General features: G+C 44.3%; 1 long non-coding RNA gene across 1 annotated transcript in view; it reads right to left on the bottom strand.

The window, feature by feature from the left end:
- The window catches only part of LOC125342451, a 29891-nt gene extending 18532 nt beyond the window's left edge, over positions 1-11359 (bottom strand). The window contains exon 1 of the long non-coding RNA XR_007209225.1: positions 11348-11359. This is a non-coding gene — a long non-coding RNA (uncharacterized LOC125342451). The remainder of the gene's footprint in view (positions 1-11347) is intronic.
- Positions 11360-17884: the final 6525 nt, after the last annotated feature.

Genomic DNA, 17884 nt, shown 5'->3' with positions numbered 1-17884 from the left:
TCTCCTCCCCACTCCCCTCCCTGCTCCTCCTTCCCCTCCCATCTTCCTCTTTTCTGTCTTTTCTCTTTCTTTTTTCTCCAGACATTGTATTTGTATTTCTACTTTAGACTCGGCCGGTTTTGAACTCTAATCAGCCTACCAACTGTGGGGCTTATCTGAATTTGCCACCCTACCAGGCTCAATTTTATGGTCTAAAAGTTCCTAAAATGGCACTTTTTTAGTTCTGTTTTAGTAGTTAGAGACTTAGCTGTAGAATACAACAAAATGTGATTTCATTTCCCTTTTCATTTGAAAGGTATTCTCCCCTCTTCTCCTTCTCCTCTCCGCCCTGCACCCGCCTCTACGGCCCCTGCTTCCGTCTCCTCCTCCTCTCCACTCCTCCTCTTCTCTATTTTCTCCCGACATTCTATGTTTGAGGCACATGTTAGCATTCATGATTAAAAACGCATGTGGTTTAGAATGTGTCTTCTACGGCCTTCATCAATCCTAGGCATGTTTGATCAGAGTCCTTGCCTTGCCATGCCTGATGGTGTGCTCCTGTTGCACACACATATCATGGTATGGGTGGGGACCTAGTGCTGTGTATCTCTGTGTAAACTTGGACACCGCTTTAGCGTGTTTGACAAAAGAAGGCCACTTACCTCCAAGGATGCAGAGCACTGTCTGGTAAGTCACGGAGTGGGTTGGGTGGGCTTTAGTTTAAGGAATTGGGTTGTCAGGCCACTCCAATTGCCTTCAGCTGTTGTGTCGTTGTTTGATCAGAGTCCTTGCCCTGCCGTGCTTGATGGTCTCCTCCCACTGTGCCTAACTTGGGGTGACAATGGAGACGTTAATAAATGGTCAGCTGTGCTTTCACTGTGTTCATGCACCTGCTCTGCACACACATGTGAGGATATGGGTGGGGAATCGAGTGCTGTGCACCTCTGTGTGTAAATGTTGGACACCCCTTAAGCATGTTTGACAAAACACGGCCACCTACGTCCAAGGATGCAGAATACTGGTAAGTCACGGAGGTGGTTGGGTTGGGCTTTAGTTTAAGGAATTGTGTTGTTAGGTGTCTGGGGTTATAGGTAAGGGTTAGAGTTCTTTGGGCTACTGTTTTCAGGATTGGTATGATTCAGATTAGGGTTCAGATGTAGGGTTGTCAAGGATAGGTGTAAGGTTGGGTGTTAAGACTCAGGGTGTGAATTATAATAAATTTTTAGTTTTGTTGCAGAAAAATTGATCACATTATGTCATCACATCACCACATCATGGCATGTGCTCAAATTACATCACATCCTCAGATAACACCACAGCATTACTTCACACCAACCTTACCTGAATTTGCCACCCTACCTGGCTCTATTTTATGATCTAAAAGTTCTTGAAAAGGCCCTTTTTTAGTTCTGTTTTAGTAGCAAGAGAAGTACCTATACAATGGGATTTCATTCCCCTTTTGTTTTGCAAACTGTGTTCTCACCGCCTCCGACCCCTCCTCCTCTTCCTCTCCTCTGCTCCTTCTCTACTCTCCAGACGTTTTATGTTTGTGGTACGTTAGCATTCATGATTACAAACCCTTGTGGTTTAGAATGTGTGTCAGGCCAATCCGATGGCCTTCAGCAGTTTTGTGGGTTGTTGATCAGAGTCCTTGACCTTCCATCCCTGATGGTGTGCTCCTTCTGGGCTTAACTTTGGGTGACAATGGAGACTTGAAAAAATGGTCAGCTGTGCTTTCACTGTGTTCATGCACCTGCTCTGCATACACATGTTAGGGTATGGGTGGGAGATCCTGTGCTGTGTGTCTCTGTGTGTAAACTTGGACACCCCTTAAGCATGCTTGACAATAGAAGGCCACCTACCTCCAGGGATGCAGAACACTGTCTGGTAAGTCCAGAGTGGGTTGGGGTTGTGCTTTAGTTTAAGGAATTGGGTTGTTAGGTGTCTGGGGTCAGATGGAGGGTTTTCAGGCTTTAGCTGGTATGATTGAGACTAGGGTTCAGGTGTAGGGTTGTCAAGGTTAAGGATAGGGTTAAGGTTGAGTGTTGTTAAGGATACTCAGGGTGTGAATTACAATTAAGTTTTTAGTTATGCTGCAGAAAAACATCACATCATCATATCACAGCACCACATCATGGCATATCTTCACACCATATCACATCATCATAGCACGTTATATCATCCCTTCACATCACGCCAACCTCACCTGAATGTGCCACCCTACCTGGTTAAATTTTATGATCTAAAAGTTCTAAAAAAGGCACATTTTTAGTTCTGTTGTACTAGCTGCAGACTTACCTGAACAATAAAATAGAATGGGATTTCATTCCCTCCACCCCATTTTTTTTGGCCAGTCCTGGGCCTTGAACTCAGGGCCTGAGCACTGTCCTTGGCTTCTTTTTGCTCTAGGCTAGCACTCTGCCACTTGAGCCACAGCACCACTTCTGGCCGTTTTCTGTATATGTGCTACTGGGGAATCGAACCCAGGGCCTCATGTATACAAGGCAAGCACTCTTGCCACTAGGCCATATCCCTAGCCCCTCATTCCCCTTTTCATTTGAAAACTTTCTCTCCTTCTCCTCTCCTCCTCTCCACCTCCGCCCCGCCCCCTCTTCCATTTTTCCTTTTCCTCCTCCCCCTACCTTCTGCCTCCCCCTCTCCTCCTCCTCTTCCTCCTTCCCCCTCTCCTCTGTGCTCCTTCTTGCCATTCTCCTGTTTTCTGTGTTTTCTCATTACTTTATTTTTTCTCCAGACATTGTATTTGTATTTCTACATTAAACCCAGCCAGTTTTGATCTCTCAATCTTCTTGCCTCAGCCTACCAACTGTGGGGCTTAACTGAATTTGCAACCCTACTTGGCTCAATTTTATGACCTAAAAGTTCTTGAAGTGGCACTTTTTTAGTTATGTTTTAGTAGCAAGTGACTTAGCTGTAGAATAAAATACAATGGGATTTCATTGTATTTTTTATTTGAAAACTTCTCTCTTTACCTTCTCTTCTCCTTTTTTTTTTTGGTCTTCTCTCCCCTCTCCTTCTCTTCTATTTTCTCTCTTCTCTGTGTGGTTTAGAATGTGTCTCTGACAGCTTTCAGCTGTTGTGGGCGTTCTTTGATCAGTGCTTGCCTTATCATGGCTGATGTGCTCCCTCTGCACACACATGTGAGTGTTTGGGCAGGGACCGAGTGCTGTGTATCTCTGTTTAAACTTGGACACCCCTTAAGCATGCATGACAAAAGAAGGCCACCTACGTCCAAGGATGCAGAACACTGGTAAGTCACGGAGTGGGTTGGGGTTGAGCGGAATTGGATTGTTAGGTGTCTGTGGTTAGTGGTAGGTGTTTTTAGTTCTTAGACCTACTGTTTTCAGGGTTGGTATGATTGATATTAGGGTTCAGGTATAGGGTTGTCGATGTTAAGGATATGGTTAAGGCTGGGTGTTTTTAAGGATACTCAGGGTGTGAATTACAATTTTTAGTTACGCTTCAGAAAATTACATTACATCCTCACATCACATCACATCACGTCACATCATCACATCACATCTCACCCTCAAATCACATCAACACGTTTTATCTTGTCGTATGACAACATGTCACACCCTCACTTATCACATCATGTCATCATATCACGTCATACCATCACTTCATATCACCAGATCACGTCACATCACGTCATGTCACCAAGTCACAGGACTCCATCACATCATCATATGACATCACATCTCATATCTAGTCACATATTCACAGAACACTATCACATCACATCCTCAAATCACGTCATATCATCACATCACACCATCATAACTTGTCACATTACATTACATCACATCACATCACATCACAACATTCCGTCACTTCATATCATCACAACCCATCACATCATTCCACTTGTCACTTGAAAACTGCCTCTGTGCTCTCTGCTCCATCCTCTCCTCTCCTGCTTTCCCACTTCCCCCTTCCTCTCCCCCTCTCCTCCTGCCTCTCCACCTCTCTCTCCTCCTCTACTCTTTCCCCTCCTCCCCTCTTCTTCCTCCCTTCCTCTCCCCTCTCCTCCTCCTCCTCCTCCATTCATCCTTCTCCTCTTCTACGTCCTCCCATCCTTCTATTTTGTCTTTTTTCTTTTTCCTCCAGATTGTATTTCCACACTAGAGCAGGCCTGTTTTGAACTCTCAATCTTCTTGCCTCAGCCTACCAACTGTGGGGCTTACCTTAATTTGCCACCTTACCTGGCTCATTTTTAAGTAACAAGAGACTTATGTGTAGGACTAAATAGAATGGGATTTCATTCCCTTTTCATTTGAATACTTTATTCTCTCCTTTCCTCCTCTCCTCTTATGTCCCAGCCTCCTCCACCCCCTCCCCTCCTTCTCTTTCCTTTTTTTCTCCTCTCTTTTTTCCAGACATGTTTGCGGTACATGTTACCATTGATGATTCCAAGCCCATGTGTTTTAGAATGTGTGCCAGACCACTCCAATGGCATTCATCAGTTGTGGGGTTGTTTGATCAGAGTCCTTGCTCTACCACGCTTGATTGTGTGCTCCTGTTATGCTAACTTTGTGTGATAATGGAGACTTGAATAAATGGTCAGCTGTGCTTTCACTGTGTTCATGCACCTGCTCTGCCTACACATGTGAGGGTATGGGTGGGGAATCGAGTGCTTTGTGTCTCTGTGTGTAAACTTGGACACCCCTTAAGCATGTTTGACAAAAACAAGGCCAACTACCTCCAGGGATGCAGAACATTGGTCAGTCACGGAATGCGTTGGGGTAGGGCTTTACTTTAAGGAATTGGGTTGTTAGGTGTCTGGGGTTAGAGGTGGGGGTTTCAGGGCTTACGGCTGTTTTCAGGATTGTATGATTGAGAGTAGGGTTCAGGTATAGGGTTGTCGATGTTCAGGATAGGGTTAAGGTGATGTCAAGGATACTTGGTTTGAATTATAATTTTTAGTTATGCTGCAGAAAAGTAGATTACATCCCCACAGTATGTCACATAATTACATGTCACATAATCACATCACGTCATCACATCACACCATCACTTCACATCACTAGATCCCATCACATCACCAGCTCCCATCACATCACCAGATTACTGCACATCATCACGTCACATCATCACAACACATCACATCATTCCCCTTTTCACTTGAAAACTGCCTCTCTCCTCTCCGCTCCTTTCCTCTCCCTCTCCTCCCCCTCCTCCGCCTCCATTCCTCCTTCTCCTCCTCCTGCTCCTCTCCTCACATCCTTCTTTTATATTTTTTCTCTTTGTATTCTTTTTCCTCCAGACATTGTATTTCTATATAAGACCAGGCCGGTTTTGAACTCTCAATCTTCGAGCCTCAGCCTATCAATGGTGGGGCTTATGTGAATTTGCCACCCTACCTGGCTCAATTTTTTGACCTAAAATTTTTTGAAATAGCACTTTTTTTTAGTTCTGTTTTAGTAGCTACAGACACCTGAAGAATAAAATCAAATGGGATTTCAGTACCCTTTTCATATGAAAACTGTGTCTCCTTTTCCTCCCCTCCACCTCCACCCCGCCTCTTCCTCCATTTCTCCTCCTCCCTCTTCCGCTATTCCTCCTTTTCCTTCTCTTCTCCCTTCCCCTTCCTGTCACTGTTCCTCCCTCCCTTACCCCCTCCTCCTCTTATCTGTTTCCTTTCTTTTTTCTCCAGACATTGTATTTGTATTTCTACATTTGACCTGGCCTGTTTTGAACTCTCAATCTTCCTGCCTCAGCCTACCAACTGTGGGGTTTCCCTGAATGTGCCACCCTACTTGGTTCAATTTCATGATCTAAAATTTAGTTCTTGAAACGGCACTTTTTTAGTTTTGTTTTTGTAGCAAGACACTTACCTGTAGAATAAAATAGAATGGGATTTCATTCCCCTTTTCATTTGAAAAGTTTATTCTCTTCCTCTGCTGTCCTTTTGTCCTCTGCCCTCCCCTCCGCCCTTCCTCTCCTCTTCTCTGTTTTCTCTCTTTGTTTTCTCCAGACATTTTATGTTTGAGGTACATGATTATTCATGATTTCAAACCTGTATAGTTTAGAATGTGTCTTGTGCTACTCGATGGCCTTCAGTAGTTGTGGGGGTTGTTTGAAAACATTCTTTGCTCTACCATGCTTTATTGTGTGTTTCCGCTGTAGCTAACTTGGGTGACAATGGAGACTTGAGTAAATGGTCAGCTGTGCTTTCACTGTGTTCATGCACCTGCTCTGCACACATGTGAGGGTATGGGTGGGGGGTCAAGTGCTGTATCTCTCTTTGTTTAAATTTGGACAACCTTTAAGCATGCTTGACTAAAGGAGGCCACCTTCCTCCAAGCATGCAGAACACTGCTAAGCAATGGCGTGGGTTGGGCTTTACTTTAAGGTATTGGTTTTTTAGGTGTCAGTGGTTAAGAGTTCTTAGAGCTACTGTTTTCAGGGTTGCTATGATTGAGATCAGGGTTTTGGTGTATGGTTGTCGATGTTAAGGATAGGGTTAAGTTGGGTGTTGTTTAGGAAACTCAGGGTGTGAATTACAATTTTTAGTTATGCTTCTGAAAGACATATCACATCATCCATCAAGTCATCACATCATGTCACATTATCACATCACATCACCCCAACCTTATCTGAATGTGCCACCCTACCTGGCTCAATTTTATGATTGAAAAGTTCTTGAAAAGGCACTTTTTTAGTTCTGTTTCAGTAGCTACAGACTTACCTGTAGAATAAAACAGAATGGGATTTCATTTGAAAACTTTATTCTCTCTCCTTGTCCTTCTCCTCTCCTCTTTTTTTGTCCTCTCCTCTCCCCTCTCCTTGTCTTCTATCTTCTCTGTTTTCTCCATACATTTTATGTTTGAGGTACATGTTAGTATTCATAATTCCAAAACTGTATGGTTTAGAATATGTCAGGCCACTCCGATGGCCTTCAGCTGTTGTGGGGTTGCTTGATCAGGGTGCTTTACCATGCTGAATTGTGTGCTCTAGCTGCACATAACTTTGGGTGACAATGGAGACCTGAGTAAATTGTAAGCTGTGCTTTCACTGTGTTCATGCACCTGCTATGCCTACAAACGTGAGGGTATGGGTGGGGGATCGATTGCTGTGTATCTGTGTGTAAATTTGGACACACCTTAAGCATGCTTGACAAAAGAAGGCCACCTACCACCAAGGATGCAGAATACTGTTAAGTCATGGAGTGTTTTGGGGTTGGGCTTTTCTGTAAGGAATTGGGTAGTTAGGTGTCTGTGGTTAGAGGTAGGGGTTTCAGGTGTTAGGGTTACTCTTTTCAGGATTGGTATGATTGAGATTAGGGTTCAGGTGTAGGGCTGTCGATGTTAAGGATAGTGTTAAGGTGGGGTGTTGTTAAGGATACTCGTGAATTACAATTTTTATTCATGCTGCAGTAAATTAGATTACATATTCACGTCACGTCACATCATCACATCATTTCACATCCTCCAATCATCACATCAACCCATCATTTCTTATCATACCTTGTCATATCATGTCACACCCTCACATTAAATCATATCATACCACATCATCTTATCACATCATTTCACGTCACATCACATCACACCATCATTTCATCAGAACACGTCACATCATCACATCACATCACCAAGCCACAGGACTCCTCACATCATATTACATCACATAACATCATCATATAAAGTCATGTCTTAACATCACACTATCATAGCATGTCACAACACATCACGTCACAATATAATACGTCATGTCATAATGCACCATCATATCTTGTCACATCACATCACACCATCACTTCAGGTCACATCATATCCTCCATCCTCATAGTACATCACATCATTCCCCTTGTCACTTGAAAATTGCCTCTGTCCTCTGCTCCTTCCTCCCCTCCCCTGCTCTCCCTTTCCGCTCTCTTCCTCTCCCCGTCTCCTCTCTTTCCTCTTTCCCCCTCCTCCCCTCTCCCCCCTTCTCCATTCCTCTTCTTCCTCCTCTCCAGTCCTTTTCTATCTTCTCTCTTTATTTTCTTTTTCCTCCATACGATGCATTTCTACATTAGACCGGGGGGGGGGGGGTCTGAATTCTCAATCTTCCTGCCTCTGCCTACCAACTGTGGACCTTACCTCAATTTGCCATCCTATCTGGATGAAATTATGATTTAAAAGTTCTTGAAAAGGGACTTTTTTAGTTATGTTTAGTAGGAAACTTACCCATAGAACAAAATAGAATGTGATTTCATTCCCATTTTTATTTGTAAACTGTATTCTCTCCTCTCTGCCTCCGACTCCTTTTCATCTTCCTTCTCTCCACTCCTTCTCTCTTTTCTCCAGACGTTTTATGCTTGTGGTTCATGTTTGCATTCATGATTCTAAGTCCGTGTGGTTCATAATGTGTGTCAGGCCAATCCGATGGCCATCAGCAGTTGTGGAGTTGTGGGGGTTGTTGATCAGAGTCTTTGACGTACCATGCCTGATGGTGTGTTCCTGCTGCGCCTAACTTTGGTTGACAATGGAGACTTGAAAAAATGGTCAGCTGTGCTTTCACTGTGTTCATGCACCTGCTCTGCATACACATGTTAGGGTATGGGTGGGGGATTGAGTGCTATGTATCTTTGTGTTTTCTTGGAAACCACTTAAGCATGTTTGACAAAACAAGGCCACCTACCTCCAAGGATACAGAACACTGTTAAGCAATGGAGTGTGTTGGGCTTTAGTTTAAGTACTTTGGTTACCGTCTGGGGTTAGACGTAACGGTTGGCGTTCTTAGGACTACTTTTTTCAGGGTTGGTATGATTGATATTAGTGTCCAGGTGTAGGATTGTCAATATTAAGGATAGGGTTAAGGTTTGGTGTTGTTAAGGATACTCAGGTGTGAATTATAATGAAGTTTTTGGTTATGTTGCAGAAAGATCACATCATCCCATCACCTGACCACATAACATCATCATATCACCTCACATCCTCAGATCACGCCACATCATCACATCATGTCAACCTTACCTGAATGTGTTGCCCTACTTGGTTTAATTTTATGACCTAAAATTTAGTTTTTGAAAAGGCACTTCTTTAGTTCTGTTTTAGTAGCAAGAGACCTACAGAATAAAATAGTATGGGATTTCATGCCCCTTTTTATTTGGAAACTTTATTCTCTCTTCTCCTTCTGTTCTCCTGTCCTTTTATCCTGTCCTCCCTTCCAAACCTGTATGTTTCACAATGTTTTTCAGGCCACTTCGATGGCCTTCAGCTGTTGTGAGGTTGCTTGATCAGAGTGCTTGACTTACCATGTTTGATGTTGTGCCTCCGCTGTACCTAACTTTGGCTGACAATGGAGATTTCAGTAAATGGTCAGCTGTGCTTTCCACTGTGTTCATGTACCCGCTATGCCCACACATGTGAGGGTATGGGTGGGGGATCAAGTGCTTTGTATCTCTGTGTGTAAACTTGGACACTCCTTAAGCTTGCTTGAGAGAAGAAGGCCACCTACCTCCAGGGATACAGAACACTGTCTAGTAAGTCATGGAGTGGGTTGGGGTTTTCAGGGTTGGTATGATTGAGATTAGGGTTCAGGTATGGGGTTGTCGATGTTAAGGATAGGGTTTATGTTGGGTGTTATTAAGGATACTCGGTGGAATTACAAGTTTTAGTTATGCTGCAGAAAATTTGATTACATCCTCACATCACATCACCACATCAACGCATCACCTCACAACACACTATCACATCACATAATTACACGTCACGTAATCACACCACCATATCACATCACACCATCACTTCACATCATCAAGTCATGTCACCAACTCTCAGGACTCCATCACATCATGATACCCCATATAACAAGTGACATCTTCACAACACATCCTTACATCATGTAACATCATCAGAACACATCACATTCCCTTTTTCACTTGAAAACTGCCTCTTTCCTATCAGCTTGTTCCCTACCTCCCCTCCTCTCCCATTCCCATCCTTCCTCTACCCCTCTCCTCCCCCTCCTCCGCCTCCTCTCCTCCTCCCCCTCCCTTCCCATCCTTTGGTAAGTCACAGATTGGGTTGGGTTGGGCTTTAGTATAAGGAATTTGGTTGTTAGGTATCTGTGGTTAGAGGTAGGTGTTTTCTGGTTTTAAGGCTACTGTTTTCAGGGATCGTATGAGTGCGATTATGGCTCAGGTATAGGGTTGTCGATGTTAAATTAGGATTAGGTTGTGTATTAAGAATACTCAGAGTGTGAATTACAGTTTAGTTTTTAGGTATGCTGTAGAAAAACAGTTCACATCATCCCATCACATCAGCACATAATGGCACATCCTGATGTGACCCTAACCTCAAACCCAATCCTAAGCCATAACCCTATACCCGATCCCTAAACCCTAACCCCAACTTGAACCTGAACACTAACCCCCAAGTCCAACTCTAACCCGAAACCCCAACCTATTGGGGAGTTGGGTTGGGGTGGAGTTGAGGTTTAGGTTAGGGTTCAGGTTGGGGTTAGCGGTTAAGGGGTGGCTCTAAGGTTGGGCTTTAGGATTGAGGTTTTCGGTTTGGATTCATAGGCTTAGGGTAAGGGGGTTTTTGGGTTAGGGTTGTGGGTCTTAGGGTTTACGATTGATATGTATGGTTAGGGTTCGGTGAGTCTCAGGGTTATAGTTTAGATTTGAGGGCTCTTAATGTTAGAGTTTTGTGTTAAGGGTAAGGTGAAGGCCCCCTCTCTCAGATTTACGGTGATGTCTCGGATTAAGGTTAGGCTCATTGTTGGTGGGACCCCCTCTCTCGATTAGTGTTAGTCCTAGGGTTGGGGTTAGTGGTAGGGTCAGGGGTAGGGTCAGGGTTGGGGTCATGGTTGGGGACTGGGTTTGGGGTCCAGAGTCGGGGGTCGGGGTCGTGGTTGGGGTAGGGGGTCGGTTGGTTGGGGTTAGGGTTAGGTTTTAGAGGTATGTGTAGCGGTAGAGGTAGGGCTATATGTAGGGCCGGGGTAGGGTATGGTTGGGGTAGGGTTAGGGTCAGGGTCAGTGGGTGGGGGACGTGTCCTGTGTATCACTGTGTATACTTGGACACCCCTTAAGCTTGTTTGAGAAAAGATGGCCACCTACCTTCAAGGATGCAGAACCCTGTCTGGTAAGTCACGAAGTGTGTTGGGGTTTAGTTTAAGGAATTTGGTTATGTTTCTGTGGTTAGAGGCTGGTGTTTTCAGGTGTTAGGGTTAGTGTTTCCATGGTTGATAGGTTTGAGTTTAGGGTTCAGGTATGTGGTTTAAAAATTAGATTACATCCTCACATTACATTATTATATCACATTACATAAGTGCAGGTCACATAATCAATACATCATCACATCACATCACATCATTATTTAACATCACCAGATGTCACATCATCACGTCATGTTACAACTCATAAGATTCCATTACATCATCATGTGACATCAAATTATCATAACAAGTCACATCTGCCATCCTATCTGGCTCAATTTAATGATCTAAAAAGTCCTGAAAAGGCGCTTTTTTAGTTCTGTCTTAGTACCAAGAGACCTGTAGAATGAAAGAAAATGGGATTTCATTCCCCTTTTTATTATTAAACTTTATTGTCTCTCCTCCATGCCGCTGCAGGCCCTCCTTCCCCGCTACTCCGCCCCCACCGCCCACGGTCTGCCTCCTCCACTTCCTGTCCTCTGCTCCTTCTCTTCTCTTTTCTCCAGACATCTTATGTTTTAGGAAATTGTTAGCATTCATGATTCCAAACCCGTGTGGTTTAGAATGTGTGTCAGGCCACTCTGATGGCCTTCAGCTGTTGCGGGGTTGTTTGATCATAGTCCTTTCTTTACTCTGCCTGATTGTGTTTTTCTGTGACGCCCAACTTTGGGTGATAATGGAGACTGAATAAATGGTCACCTGTGCTTTCACCGTGTTCATGTACCCGTTGTGCTCACACATGTGGGTATGGGTGCAGGGTCAAGTGCTGTATATCTGTGTGTGTCAACTTGGACACCTTAAGCATGCTTGACAAAAGAAGGCCACCTACCTCCATGGATGCAGAACACTGGTAAGTCATGGAGTGGTTTGGGTTGTGCTTTAGTTTAAGAAATTGGGTTGTTAGATGTCTGGGGTTAGAGGGAGTGGTTTCTGGTCTTAGCGCTATTGTTTTCAGGGTTTTTATGATTAGGGTTCAGGTATAGGGTTGTCATGTTAAGGATAGGGTTAAGGTTGGGTTTTAAGGATACTCAGGGTGTGAATTACAATTAAGTTTTTAGTAATGCTGCAGAAAACCAGATCAAATCATCCCATCACATCACCACATCACGGCACTTCCTGATGGACCCTAACCTCAAACCCAACCTAAGTCCCCTAACCATGTTTGAGAAACCAAGGCCACGTACGTCCAGGTTTGCAGAGCACTGTTGTTAAGTCATGGAATGGGTTGGGGTTGGGCTTTTGTTTAAGGAATTGGGTTGTTAGGTGTCTGGTGTTAGAGGTAGGGGTTTTAGGTATTATGGCTACTGTTTTTATGGTTGGTATGATTGAGAGTAGGGTTCGGGTATTGGGTTGTCGATGTTAAGGATAGCGTTATGGTGGTGTTAAGGATACTTGGTTTGAATTATAATTTTTAGTTGTGTTGGAGAAAATGAGATATCTGCAAAGTACGTAAAATAATTACACATATCACATAATCACATCACATCATCACGTCTCACCATCACTTAACATCACCCGATCATGTCACATCACCAGATCACATCACATCACCAAGTCACAGGAATTCATCCCATTATCATACCATAAGAAGTCACATCTTCACAGCACATCCTTTACATCATGTGACATCATCACAACATATCACATCATTCCCATTTTCACTTGAAAACTGCCTCTCTCCTTCCTGCTCCCTCCCTCCCCCTTTCCTCTCCCTCTCCTCCTCCTCCTTGACTCCTTTCTCCTCCTCCTTCCTCCTCTCCTCCTCCTCTCTTCTCCCCTCCTATACTTCTCTTTTTAAAATTTTCTCTTTTCTTTTTCCTCCAGACATTGTAGTTCTACATAAGACCAGGCTGGTTATGAACTCTCAATATTCCAGTTCCAGCCTACCAACTGTGTGGCTTACCTGAATTTGCCACCCTTCCTGTCTAAATTTTATGATCTGAAATGTCCTGAAAGGGCACTTTTTTAGTTGTGTTTTAGTAGCAAGAGACTTAGCTGTAGAATAAAACACAATGGGATTTCATTCCCCTTTTTTACTTCAAAACTGTTTTTCCCCTCTTTTCTTCACCCCCGCCTCTGCATACCCTCCCCCGCCTCTACTGCCCCACCCTCACCTCTACCACCTCGCCTTCTTCTTCCACCCCCTCATCTTCTCTGTTTCCTCCAGACATTCTGTATTTGAGGCACATGTTAGCATTCATGATTCCAAATATGTGTGGTTTAGAATGTGTCTCCGATGGCCTTCAGCAATTGGGGGCGTTGTTTGATCAGAGACCTTGCCCTGCCATGCCTGATGTTGTGCTCCCTTTGCACACAACTGTGAGAGTATGTGCACTGGACCCAGTGCTGTGTATCTCTGTGTAAAGTTGTACATTCCATAAGCATGTTTGACAAAAGAAGGACGCCTACCTCCAAGGATTCAGAGCACTGTCTGGTAAGTAATGGAATGGTTTTGGGTTGTGTTTGAGTTTAAGGAATTGGGTTGTTAGGTGTCTGTTAGGTAGGGGTTTCCGGTCTTAGGGCTATTGTTTGCAGGGTTGGTATGATTGTGATTAGGGTTCAGGTATTGGCTTGTTGTGTTAAGGATAGGGTTAAGGCTCAGTGTTGTTAAGGATACTCAGAGTGTGAATTACAATTAGGTTCTTAGTTTTGTTGCAGAAAAACAGGTCCCATCATCCCATCCCATCACCGCATTATAGCACATCTTCACACTACATGAGGTCCTCAGATCACGGCCAACATTACTTGAATGTGCAACTCTACCTGGTTCAATTTTATGATCTAAAATGTAGTTTTTGAAACATCAATTTTTTAGTTTTGTTTTAGTAGCACGAGACTTATGTAGAATAAAATAGTATGGGATTTCATTACCCCTTTTCATTTGAAAACATTATTCTCTCTTTTCTTTCTCCTTTCCTGTCTTTTTGTCCTCTCCTCTCCCCTCTCTTCTGCCTCTCTTCTCCTCTTCTCTGTTTTCTCCAGCTATTTTGTCTTTGTTTCACATATTAGTATTCATGATTCCAATACCATGTGGTTTAGAATGTGTGGCAGGCTATTCCTATGGCCTTCAGCTGTTGTGGGGTTGCTTGATCAGAGTGGTTGACCTACCATGTTTGATGGTTTGCTCCTGCTGCACCTAAGTTTGTGTGACAATGGAGACTTGAGTAAATGGTCAGCTCTGCTTTCATTGTGTTCATGCACCTGCTTCTACACATATGAGGGTATGTATGGGGGATCGAGTGCTGTGTGTCTGTACACTTGGATACCCCTTAAGCATGTTTGACAAAACAAGGCCACCTTCCTCCAAGGATTCAGAATACTGTTTTGTAAGTCACGGAGCGTTGGGTTTGGCTTTAGTTTAAGGATTGTTATGTGTCTGTGGTTAGAGGTAGGGGTTTCAGGTCTATGGCTACTGTTTTCAGGGGTGGTATGATTGACTTTAGGCTTCAGGTATGGGGTTGTCGATGTTAAGGATAGGGTTAAGGTACTTTTAAGGATACTTCGTGTGAAGTATAATTTTTAGTATGTTGCAGAAAATCAGATTACATCCTCACATCAAATCATCACATCACTTTGCCACACTCACATCACACAAATCACATAATTGCACATCATATAATCACATCATGTCAACACATCACACCATTAATTCACATCACCACGTCATGTCACATCACGTCACGTCTCAACTCACAATACACCATCACATAGTTCTACGACATCATATAACTTTATCAAGTCACATCTTCACATGTCATCCTTGAAATCACGACACAACGCAAAACATCATTCCCCATATCATTTCAAAACTGATTCTCTTTTCAGTTTCTCCCCTTCCTCTGCTCTTTCACTCCCCTCCCTTTCTCTACCCCTTTTCTCCCCCTCAACTCCTCCTCCTTCCCTCCATCTCTTTTTTCTTTTTTTTCCTTGTCCTCTAGAAATTGTATTTCTGCATTACACCATGGTTGTTTTGAACTCTCTATCTGTTGTGTGGCTTACTTGAATTTGCCCCCACATTGGCTCAATTTTATGATCTACCAGGTCACAAAAATGCGTTTTTTTTTAGTTCTGTTTTAGTACCAAGAGACTTACCTGCAATGAAATAGAATTTCATTCCCCTTTCATGTGAAAGTTTGTCTCCTCTCCTCTCTTCCGCCGCTTTCCCAGTTAGCCCCCGCCTCCCCTGCCCTCACTACTGTCCTCCCCCTATCTCCCCTGCTGCTTCTCTTTTCTCCAGACATTTTATGTTTGAAGCACATATTATTCATGATGCCAAACTTGTGTGGTATAGAATGTGTGTCAGGCCACTCTGATGGCCGTCAGCTGTTGTGGGGTTTGATCATAGTCCTTTCCCTATCTTGCCTGTTGGTTATCTACCGTGGTGCTGAAGTTTGTGTGGTAATGAAGACTTTAATAAATGGTCAGCTGTGCTTTCACTGTGTTCATGCACCTGCTCTGCATACACATGTGGGTATGGGTGGGGGTTGAGTGCTGTATATCTGTGTGTTCAATTGGACAACTCTTACGTATGCTTGACAATAGAAAGACTCCAAAGATGCAGAACACTGGTAAGTCATGGAGCTGGTTTTGTTGTGGTTTAGTGTAATGAATTGGGTTTTTAGGTGTGTGTGGTTAGAGGTATGTATTTTCAGGTCTTTGAGCTACTGTATTCAGGGTTGGTATGATTGAGATTAGGGTTATGTATAGGTTTGTCGATGTTAAGGATAGGGTTATGGTCAGCTGTTGTGAAGGTTACTCAGGGTGTGAATTACAATTAAGTTTTTAGTTATGTTGCAGACCCTGAGATCACATCATCCCATTACATCACCACACTACAGCAAATCCTGATGTGACCCTAACCTCAAACACAACCCTAAGATCTCACCTTGTACTCTATCGCTATACCCTAACCCAAACTTGAACCTGAACACTAAGCCCCAACTCCAACTCTAACCTTAAACCCCAACCTATAAGGGGGGTTGCGGTTGGGTTGGGGTTGGAGTTGAGGTTTAGGTTTGAGTTCATGATTGGGTTAGCGTTTGGCATTGGAGGTTTGGGTTTGGGGTCATAGGGTTAGGTTTAGGAGGTCTTAGGGTTAGGGTTGTGGGTTTTAGGGTTATAGTTTAGGGTAGAGGATTTTTAGGGTTACGATTGGGTGTTAGGGTTAGCGTTGGGGTTAGGTTCAGGGTTGAGGGTGGGGTCAGGATTTGGTTCAGGTGTGGGTTCAGGGGTGGGGTTAGGGGTAGGGTTAGGGTTAGGGTTGGGGTTAGGGTTAGGGTTAGGGTTGGGGTTAGGGTTAGGGTTAGGGTTAGGGTTAGGGGTTAGGGTTGGGGTTAGGGTTAGGGTTAGGGTTAGGGTTAGGGTTAGGGTTAGGGTTAGGGTTAGGGTTAGGGGTAGGGGTTAGGGTAGGGTTAGGGTAGGGTAGGGTTAGGGTTAGGGTGGGGTTGGGGTTAGGGTTAGGGTTAGGGGTTAGGGTTAGGGTTAGGGTTAGGGTTAGGGGTTAGGGTAGGGTAGGGTTAGGGGTAGGGTTAGGGTTAGGGTTAGGGTTAGGGTTAGGGTTAGGGTAGGGTAGGGTTAGGGTTAGGGTTAGGGTTAGGGTTAGGGTTAGGGTTAGGGTTAGGGTTAGGGTTAGGGTTAGGGTAGGGTAGGGTTAGGGTAGGGTAGGGTAGGGTAGGGTTAGGGTTAGGGTTAGGGTTAGGGTTAGGGTTAGGGTTAGGGTTAGGGTTAGGGTTAGGGTTAGGGTTAGGGTTAGGGTTAGGGTAGGGTTAGGGGTAGGGTTAGGGTTAGGGTTAGGGTTAGGGTTAGGGTTAGGGTAGGGTTAGGGTTAGGGTTAGGGTAGGGTTAGGGTTAGGGTTAGGGTTAGGGTTAGGGTAGGGTTAGGGTTAGGGTTAGGGTTAGGGTTAGGGTTAGGGGTTAGGGTTAGGGTTAGGGTTAGGGTTAGGGTTAGGGTTAGGGTTAGGGTTAGGGTTAGGGTTAGGGTTAGGGTTAGGGTTAGGGTTAGGGTTAGGGTTAGGGTAGGGTTAGGGTTAGGGTTGGGGTTAGGGTTAGGGTTAGGGTTAGGGTTAGGGTTAGGGTTAGGGTTAGGGTTAGGGTTAGGGTTAGGGTTAGGGTTAGGGTTAGGGTTAGGGTTAGGGTTAGGGTTAGGGTTAGGGTTAGGGTTAGGGTTAGGGTTAGGGTTAGGGTTAGGGTTAGGGTTAGGGTTAGGGTTAGGGTTAGGGTTAGGGTTAGGGTTAGGGTTAGGGTTAGGGTTAGGGTTAGGGTTAGGGTTAGGGTTAGGGTTAGGGTTAGGGTAGGGTTAGGGTTAGGGTTAGGGTTAGGGTTAGGGTTAGGGTTAGGGTTAGGGTTAGGGTTAGGGTTAGGGTTAGGGTTAGGGTTAGGGTTAGGGTAGGGTTAGGGTTAGGGTTAGGGTTAGGGTTAGGGTTAGGGTTAGGGTTAGGGTTAGGGTTAGGGTTAGGGTTAGGGTTAGGGTTAGGGTTAGGGTTAGGGTTAGGGTTAGGGTTAGGGTTAGGGTTAGGGTTAGGGTTAGGGTTAGGGTTAGGGTTAGGGTTAGGGTTAGGGTTAGGGTTAGGGTTAGGGTTAGGGTTAGGGTTAGGGTTAGGGTTAGGGTTAGGGTTAGGGTTAGGGTTAGGGTTAGGGTTAGGGTTAGGGTTAGGGTTAGGGTTAGGGTTAGGGTTAGGGTTAGGGTTAGGGTTAGGGTTAGGGTTAGGGTTAGGGTTAGGGTAGGGTTAGGGTTAGG

This window comes from Perognathus longimembris, chromosome 26 (assembly GCF_023159225.1).
Source record: "Perognathus longimembris pacificus isolate PPM17 chromosome 26, ASM2315922v1, whole genome shotgun sequence".
NCBI classification, from domain to species: Eukaryota; Metazoa; Chordata; class Mammalia; order Rodentia; family Heteromyidae; genus Perognathus; species Perognathus longimembris.
This window is presented reverse-complemented; position numbering and strand designations above follow the sequence as displayed.